This window comes from Antechinus flavipes, chromosome 3, assembly GCF_016432865.1.
Source record: "Antechinus flavipes isolate AdamAnt ecotype Samford, QLD, Australia chromosome 3, AdamAnt_v2, whole genome shotgun sequence".
Classification (NCBI taxonomy): domain Eukaryota; kingdom Metazoa; phylum Chordata; class Mammalia; order Dasyuromorphia; family Dasyuridae; genus Antechinus; species Antechinus flavipes.
This window is the reverse complement of record NC_067400.1, coordinates 35,758,250-35,768,128: the sequence shown is the minus strand read 5'-3', so window position 1 is coordinate 35,768,128 and position 9,879 is coordinate 35,758,250. Positions and strand designations below refer to the sequence as shown.

General features: G+C 33.2%; 1 long non-coding RNA gene across 1 annotated transcript; it reads left to right on the top strand.

Annotated features, from left to right (window-relative positions):
* The first annotated feature begins 1,896 nt into the window (after window positions 1–1,896).
* Window positions 1,897–9,583, top strand: LOC127552888 (uncharacterized). The gene is made up of 3 exons (XR_007951604.1): window positions 1,897–2,428; window positions 4,274–4,364; window positions 6,922–9,583. It is a non-coding gene; the product is annotated as an uncharacterized LOC127552888 (long non-coding RNA).
* Window positions 9,584–9,879: the final 296 nt, after the last annotated feature.

Sequence of the window (9,879 nt, the reverse complement as noted above, 5' to 3'; positions counted from 1 at the left end):
GAACCAGAGTGTAAGGAAATGAAATGATTTGTTTTAGATCAGAAAGCTAATTAGTGAAAGCATGAAATCAAGAATATGAGGTTTTTAGTTAGGTGTAGAAGTAAATATAGGTATAGATATAGGTATAGACAGAGAGATATGGAAGAGATATATGGTATGTAATTATATAAATATGTGTATATGTAAGAAGATAGTAAAAGAAGTTGTTTACATATTCCCCAAGTGGAATTCCAAAAGGATGGAAATATAAGACAAATTAGTAGAGTCTTCCAAAAGAATTAATGTTAGCATGGTTCATTAAATAAGCATTTGCTAAGTGGCCTGAGATATAAGGAGAAAATTCTTTTTACTAATGAGTGTCAACATTCTTTCTTCAGATCATCTTAGAGAATTTCCAATTCTCTAAGCACCAGGAGATTAAATGACTTATCCAGGGTCACACAGTTAATATACACACCATGGGTACATCTTAACACTAGGTCTTCCTGACTTCAGGGTAGACTTCCTATCCAACCTACCTTCCTGGAGCTCCTTAACGGTGATATTCCCTTACATTTGGAATTTGTTAGATTTATTTATCTCAGTGATAGAAATCCAATGAAAATAAACATCGATCCATGTATTCTTATTCTGGTTAACATTTCATTTTATTTTTTACATTAGGAAAGTGAGTTCTAGAGAGTTGAAATGGTATTCAGTGTGATAGAGGTAGCATATAGTCAATCCCCTGGGATCTATATTTATATGAATATATGCACATGCACACATAATCATCCACATATATATTACACATATATGTGTATATGTTCACAAATATACATAACAATATATATGTGTGTGTGCACTTATAATGTGATATATCTATATATGCATGTGATCTTCCCCAGTAGAACATAAACTTTTTGGAGGAAAGGATCATTTAATTTCACTCTTTGTATCCTATTCCCACTTCAACCTTGGAAAATGGTGTTTATTAAGTACTTATTAAATTGAATTGAATCCAATCAATAATCTCCTCGCCCCTCTTTCTAAAGGGAACATGGTAACATGTCTTCTTCCCCTGCCTATCCCAATTATGGTTTCTACTTTCATCCTGAACTATGTGGCCAACAAATATAGATTTATTTTGTTTTTTGATTGGCACTTTAAACCCTTTCTAAATTTAACTATAAGGACCACTTCTTTCAATGGTAACTTGTACACTTCACTTTAATTTCCATTTCTGTGTTAGCCATTTCCTGCCAAGATTACTGCATTTGGGAAGAATTGGAAGAAATATAATATCCCTGGAACAAATCTCATTTTGATCAGATTAAGGTTTATTTTTTATTATAGCTTTTTATTGACAGAACATATGAATGGGTAATTTTTCAAGATTAATCCTTACAAACATTTCTGATCCAACTTTTCCCTTGCTTCCCTCCACTCTTGCCCTTAGATGCAGGCAGTCTCATATATGTTAAACATATTAACGTATATCTTAAACACAATATATATGTACATATTTATACAGTTCTCTTGTTGCACAAGAAAAATTGGATTTAGAAAGGTAAAAATAACCTGGGAAAAATCAAAAATGCAAGCAAACGACAACAGAAAGAGTACAAATGCTATGTTGTGGTCCACACTCATTTCCCAGTGTTCTTTTGCTGGGTGTAGCTGGTTCTGTTCGTTACTGATCAATTGAAACTGATTTGGATCCTCTCATTGTTGAAGAGAGCCATGTCCATCAGAATTGATTCTCATATAATATTGTTGTTAAAGTGCATAATATCAAATCAGGTTTTATGAACCAACCAACAACCTAGATATTAATAAGAAAGATGTTACTATGGAACAAGATCACAATAATTTAATAGGAGGAAAATTGTGTGTGTGTGTGTGTGTGTGTGTGTGTGTGTGGAGATAGAGGCAGAGATAAATATATACAATACAGCATGAGTACTTAGCATCCATTCTGTGGCTAGCCATTTTATCTGGGTATAAAGAAGCTTTGCCTTGGATAGATAGTTCAGCATGCAGTTCATTTCTTGAGTGGTGATGAAGCCAATTGAAGAATACTGGCAAGATGACTCCTTGGCTTCCCTGGACTAAGTCGACAACAAAATACCCTTTAGCTTTCTCATTATTTATAGTTGCGGAAACTGAGGGTGACATTTTCTATGTTTAGCCTTGCTCATCAACAGCAGCTGAGCTATTCTTAGCTCAGTTTTTCAAGAAAACATAAGACAAGTGAAAATGTTCCATGTCAGGTGGAAGCTTCATGCCACTGGCTCTGGAGAATATTACTGAAAACTAAGAGGATTTAGTTATGGAGTCCCAAGATTACAGGGGGAAAACTGAAGAGGCAAAAACAGTGAAATAACAAAAAGAAAAGTACAGAAAGAAGATAAGGGAAGGAAAGGACAGGAGAGGAGAGATGACAAGGGTAAGAGAAAGGAAAGGGAGGGATAAAAAGGAAAGAAGGGGAAGTGAAGGATGGGACTGAGAAGAGAGGAGTGGAGAAGGGAAGGTAGGAAAGGGGAAGGGCAGGGTGGAAGGAAAAGAGAGGAGTGGGGAGAAAAAAGAAGGGGTGGAGAGGGGAGAAGAGAAAAGAAGAGTATTTTCTGTTGTTCTGAACTCTTTTTTTCCCCAGATTTTCCTTTAAATCATCTCCATGGCTCTATCCCAAAACATGTGTCACAAAAGACAAATTGTGTTTCCAACTCTGCCCTTATTTTCCACAGAATTTTTCATGTTCTCCTTTTTACCCCTTACAGTACACTTCCCATTCAGTGTTCTAGGTAGTCTCCATATATCACTTTTTCCCTAGCTCTTTTCATTTGCCAGGTGTAACATGAAAATGTATTTTCTTGTGGAAATTATAATTATTTTCATTTACAAATGAGGTCATGAATATACTGTTTTGAATACCTTCAAAGGTTATATAAATAATAGGTATCATTATTACTGTTGTTATTTCCTCTGCATAATATGATCTGGGAAGTGAACTTTTCTTCACAGGAGACCTTTATCCAGTGATGAAGGATTGTTATTTAAACATACAATGCATTCAAAAAGGAATTTAATCCTTCATCCCATAATTATCAGAGATGTAGATCCCATTTTCTTATCTATGTTGTAAAAAATGTTCCAATTTCCCAAATAGCAGTTGTGCTTCTGTGGATGCTACATATATAAGAAGAAATAGAGATTTTTCAGCTCAAGGGTATGGTACTAGAAGATGCCTCTAAAAGTTAATTGGAACTTCCCTTCTGGCTCTTTCTAGAACTCCTTTATTCCATTCCACCTCTGGATAAATATCTATAATAGTCTACGTGACCAAACATCCCAGTATAACATTTTTAACAGGAGAGAACTTTGGAAATATTTCAACATCTAAATCAATAATTTTTGATGTTCTTTCTTCATGAAAAGCTATGATTTCATTAAATATGCATCCATAGGTAGAATTTCTTACCCTTTCTGGATGTTATTTTTTAAAAAAAAGAACTAACTATTCACCACTGGAGTTCTAGCCTAGATTTTGTTATTAATATGATCATTGCATTTCCCAGTAGACTTCAATTTCCTTGAGGGAAGGAATCTTTTTGGTGCTGTTGTTTTGTTTTCTGTACCAACTGGGATATACGTGCTTTACTGAAGGGATTGCCTCAGAAGAGCTATCCCATTTTCAAATTATTATGTGGGTTCATGTCTGCTCAAGATTATAGCTCTCCCATGCTTTATTAGTCATTTAGGGAACATAACTTAGAAAAACGGCATTTACAAAATATTATAGTAAAAAATGCAGTAAGAAATTAATCTAGAGCACATATTTCCACAAACATGCTCATTAGCAGGAAGAGCAGACACATGAAGGAATTATGCATAAATGGCCAGGCATATAGGAAACATGTGTTACCAGGTCAGATTCTGGTAGAGCAGATACATAAAGAACATGAGTGGTCAGCCATATGTAAGGAATATATGTTACCAGGGGACATGCTTTTAGGCTAACTTAGAGACAACATGTGTGGCCAGATGACTTGTGTAAAGGGATGTAATTCATGTTCTGCATTTTTCTGAGAGTGTCTTTACACTGGTCACACTGCATAGAACCCTACCATTGTCATGCATTGTGCAGTCTACATCAGACTAGTAGAGTCTTCTGAACATTGATTTTTGCTGATTTTAATAAATCTTCTTGAGCCTTTCTCTATATTGCTCCATTAGGAAAGTGACCATCATTATTTTTCTTCAACTTCTGACTCCATCTATCTTTCTAAAATAGGATGAGAGCACTCTACCAAAACAGAATGAATGGATTTACATTCTTATGGAACTCTAAAGTTGTAGCACAATTCCCTGACTACAAAATACAGGTAATCATATTGAGAGTTTAAGAGACTTTTCCAGTTTCATACAGTGACAAAATAGCAGAATTGGGATTTAAATCCAGATCCTTTTCTCCAGTTCAATACTTTCCCCATTAACACAGTCTTTCCTTCCCAAGTAGCACTTTAAAATTATGAAGAACAAAATACTGTGAATCTTTGATCTCTAACTCATAGATTTGTCTTATTGCTTTGACTTTTTAATGCCAGATTTATGTATGTTACAATCCAGCAAACTTTTATTAAATACCTATTTTGTATTCTTCATGAATACTTTTTGCCTTTGAAGACCTTAGTTTCTTCTGGGAGAATAGTGTATCCCAGTTGTTACATAAAGACTTAAATCTAAAATATAGAAAAAGTTAAAAAAAAATAGTTCGAAATGGCTTTGTGGAGGTTTTGTCAAATGACTGTGCAAATGACTGAAACTAGGAATTTAAAATTTTTAAGGTGAGAAAGAATATTCCCAGAGTGGGAATGGGTTGGGGAAAAACATAGACTCATATTAAAAAAAAATCGTGGATGGAGAATAGCAAGTAGTCCTGATTGGTCAGAAAGTAAGGTGCATAAGGAATAATAACTGGGAAATTAGTCCAAAATGTGAGATTGGAGCCAAATTATCTAGGACTCTAAATGATAAACAATGGATGCATTGCCTCCTTCTTGAACAAGGAAATGATATGGTCATTTCAAAATGACCATTTGATGAGATCTGTCCTTTGAAAATACCTACTTGGAAATGATATGGAAGGAGAATTTGAGAGAAGAGAGATTGAAGGTAAAGAGTACACTTAGGAGGGTATTATAATAGTTCAATAAGAGTTAGAGAGGTTACATAAGTGGATAGAAATGGAATGGAATACCTTTTAGATTGAAAAAAAATGATGCTCTTCCATCAGTTTCTTTGACTTGAAAGCATCATCAGTTTCCCATCCGAGCTGTTCATAAGGAACTGATAGGTTCAATCTGCTCTTCACTTCATTGTCAACTAAATTGTACACTGGGAAGTGTGTTGGAACTAGAATCAAATATGAGTTCAAATAGGGCCTCAGATGCTTGCTATGTTCACAATGCTGATTAAATCTCTTAACTCCTCTGTGCCTCAGTTTCCCATTTCAAAAAACGAGGAAGTTGGCTTTGATGGCTACTAAAATCACTTTCCAATCCAGATCTATAATCTTAATTCTTTTTCCTTCATTTAGCAAATTAAATGTTTGCTAAATGCAGAACACTAGAAATATAAAGTTTAGATAAAAGCAGTTCCCTGCTCTCATGAAGATCTCAGACTCTATTTCTAATCACATTCACACAACCTCTTCTTTATTTCAGTATATTAAAGGGTGACAATTCATCCATCAAATGGTTTTCCAGACTTTACTTAAAATCCTTCAGTAAGGATGAATTCACTACCTTTCACCCCAGGAAAACATTGGGTTCCTTTAATAGAACCCAAGGGCTTGAAATCCTGTGGTGTTTATCAATGAACACATGTGTAACTAGAAAGATTTGGATCTTTGAGTTCCCTCTTTGCTTGAAAAAGGAATGTCATTCTTGAAACCTTAGAAGGGACAGTAAGAGCTGGTCCACAGACTTCCCTGTTCTATATGAGAAAAACCGTATTGAGTCCATGCCCAGCAGAGGTTTATATTATTATAATGAGATCAAAATAACCAGGAAATGGATGAAGCACATCATGTTCCTTCCCTTTCCCATGGCCTATAATACTTCCATCCTGGAAAAAATGACAAGTTCTACTGAGTGTACTCTATTCATTCTTAAAAATCTTTTCTGGCATAGTTTCATTTCAGTGAGTGAAGGATTTTGATTTATGTGTATTGCAGAAAGTCTACACCCACATAAGGGATTTTAAGTAAAAAATGAATTATTGAAAACTCAAAGGGAAACAATTAAGTACAAGTTTGGAACATAAAAGGCTTGAATTTAAGCTGACCCTTTTCATTAACTGTCTGTGTGACCTTAAGCAAGTCATTACACATGGTTATATTTCCTTGATACATAAAATGAGAGGAGTTTTAACCTGAAAAAAATTATATTCATTTAAGAAAAATAACTAAACTGTTTATACTCTTTGAACCAGTGATCTCATTGTTGAATATATACCAAAAAGATGACAAAAATATAAAAATTCAATATACCTCCTCAAATACTTAAGAGGAGTGGTAGTAGTAGTAGTTATATTAGTAGTACTGCTGATTGTGGAGACTGTGTGTGAAGGAGGGACAGATAATTAAAAAATAGAAATTAATCTGGACCCAAATGATTAGAGTAATAGCAGAAGAAACCATGGTACAATAATGGAATATTATTGTGTACTTTAAAATGAAACATAGAACTTTTTTGTAAATGGGAAGAAAGTATATGAACAAATTGGAAAGAAGTATTTAGGATCAACATAGTAATATAAACAATGACTTTGTTTTGTTATTAAGTAATTTCATTCATGTATGAGTTTGTGACATTTAGGGTTTTCTTGGCAAAGATACCAGAGTGATTTCACCATTTCCTTCTCTCTCATATTTTACAGATGAGGAAATGAGGCAAACAGAGTTAAGAGACTTGCCCAGTGTCACACAGCTAATAAACATCTGAGACCAGATTTGAACTCAAGTTGACTCTTCCTGACTTGAGTCCTGCCACCATATCCATGGGCCATGAACAGTAGTTAAATTTAACAATTCCAATGAGATAAAACATATTCCATGAGTGATCAGGAGAAGAAACTTCAAAATTGAAGAAAAGAAAATTTGAATAACAAGGTTATTCTGAACCTATCAGAATCAACAGAAAAGAATATAATAATGTGTGTTGAAGAGCAAAGGAGTTCAAGATGCTACCAAATGTGATATACTCTGCAAACCTAGAACTAATCACTAATTTTAATTATGGGTAGTCACCAAAATAGAAGCATTTGAAGACTATCTGCAAGAAAAAAATGATCAAGTTATTCAGTTTTCCAATATTTCAGGCAACAAAATCAAAAAGTAAATAAATATAAATACCATAGAGAGTATAAGTAACAAAATAATTACAGAACAAAAAGGAAAAAAAAATTTGAAAGTGAAAGATTTCTATGATAAATCACAGTAACAATGGAATGGCCATTCTGTGATTTGTCTTTAAAAACTCACAAAGGGATAAATATTAAAGTGTAACATAAAAAAAGGCAGGAAAAATAACAAAGGATGACTAAAAGGAGGAGAGGAAAGTTTTGCTTAAAGACTTACCCAAGAAAGAAAGAGGGATACAATTCAATAAAGTGATAAAGTGAATAAGTTTGAAAGAATTAATAAGTGAAGTAGAATTCCAAATCTAGGAAAGGGGATAAAAAACAAAAGGTGAAAGTCACTTGAGAATGAGGGGGAGAAAGCCTGTGAAAATAATGTTTCTTTAAAATAAATTAAGTAAAAATAACTAGAGACGGTATTGTCTTTAAAGAAAAAGAGCAGATAAAAAAGTCCTCATTGAGAAAAAAAGGTAATGCAGACAAATGGAGGAAACTATAAACCTAACATATAAATCTATTAATAATTCAACAAAATAAAAGAGCCTAAGAGATTTGATAAGAAAAGAAATTCTGTGAAAATGAGAAGTCTCTAGTCTCAAAATATTTGCATTCTAATGAAAGGAAACAACACAGAAAAGATAGCTAAATAAGTAAAAGAAAGGGAGAAAATAGGGAACGAAGGTAAAACATCTAAAGATTTAGGAGTGAAGTCCAGGAAAAGTGAGCTAAGGTTGGTCTTCCTTAAATGGAGATTCCAGGAAGAAACTCAACAGTGGGAGGAAAGGAACACTTGCAGAGGTAGCAGTACCTTCAAGATGAGAAAGAGGGGTAATCTGAGAAAAGTCCAAAGAACAGGAATGGAAATAAGTTTTGACTTCCCCAGATACCTCTTCAAATGGACATAGTGAGCAGGAGCTCAACCATAAGAGAAAAAGGTAGGAGGAAGCATCTCCAGGTTGAGGAGACAGTTGAGACCAGAGTCAAAAGTAGAATTGGGAGAGAAGAAAGCAAAAATAAATCAAATAAAGATGAGAAACTGAAACAAAATATTCTATGATCAAGGGGAATAAAAAAGCAGGAATTTCAATAGTTATCTGACAAAACATATAACTAAAATTCATAATGTAAAAAAAAAAAAAAAAGATGAAGAAAACTACATTATGTTTAAAGGAACCAAAGCCAAGAAACTGATATCAAACTTAAACTTATATGACCAAATTTCTCAATCTAAATTCATTAAGGAAAAATTCAAGTTAGATATTTAAAATATAAAAATTAACTAAATCTAAAAATTAGGCACAAAAACATAGAGGCAGGAATTTCATGATAAAAAGGATATGTTAATGACCTACTCTCATTTTGGATAATTTTAATAGAAAGATGAACAAAAAAAGAAAAGTTGTTGAATTTAACAAAATATTGAAGAAAATAGGGTATGTATTTGTGTGTTTGCACACATAAATATACATACACACATAATTTATTATATATATATATATATATTTCTAAATGGGACTCCTAAAAGATATGTATTTCTCAGAACTATATTGAACTCTTGCAAAAATTGATCATGTAGTTTTCTCTTATTGTAAGATATTTCAGAAATATTACAAGACAATGTAAAAATAGGGAAATTTTAAACATTTTATGTATTTAAAATATGTATATGACTAAAAAAATTAACCTTCCAACAAATGAACAAACTTCAAATGAAAACAAAAGAGGAGACATTTAAAATTAAAAGAGAAATAAATTAATTAGAAACAAAAGAATTAAAGAAATTAAAAGCTTGTTCTTAAAAAAAACTTAAAAATAATAAATTTATCCAAGTTGATCCAAAACAAGAGGGCAGAAAATTAAATCAACAAAATGTCATGTAAAAAAAGTGAAATCATAACAAAATCAGAAGAAATAAAAAGAACAATCAGGATCTATCATGTATAGATATATGTTAACAAAACTAAGAAACAAAAGAAAAGGATACTTTACAGGAGTGAAATGAGTGCTACTGTGCTGTAATGAATAATGAATATGGAAAAGCATGGGAACACAATTGCATTCAAGTAATCTGTGCCAAGAAAAACAACACACATACTAATGACAACTATCAACTGAAAAAACATAAAACAAAATAAAAACAAAATACTATATAAGTGGATGGAATAAAACTACAAAAAAACCAGCCTGATCCCAAAGATGTTTTACCACTTCAATCCTTTGCAATAGTTGGGAAGGGGAGGGGGGAGGCGGGGGAGGTTTGTAAATTTGGAACAATGCATTTTTTTTTGTTTTGAGAGTTTGCTGATTTCTCTCTGTCTCTCTTTCTCTCTCTCTCTCTCTCTCTCTCTCTCTCTCTCTCTCTGTCTGTCTGTCTTTCTCTCTCTCTGTGTGTGTCTTTCTCTGTGTGTGTGTGTCTTTCTCTCTCTCTCTTTCTTTCTCTCTCTCTCTCTCTCTCTCTCTCTCTCTCTCTCTCTCTCT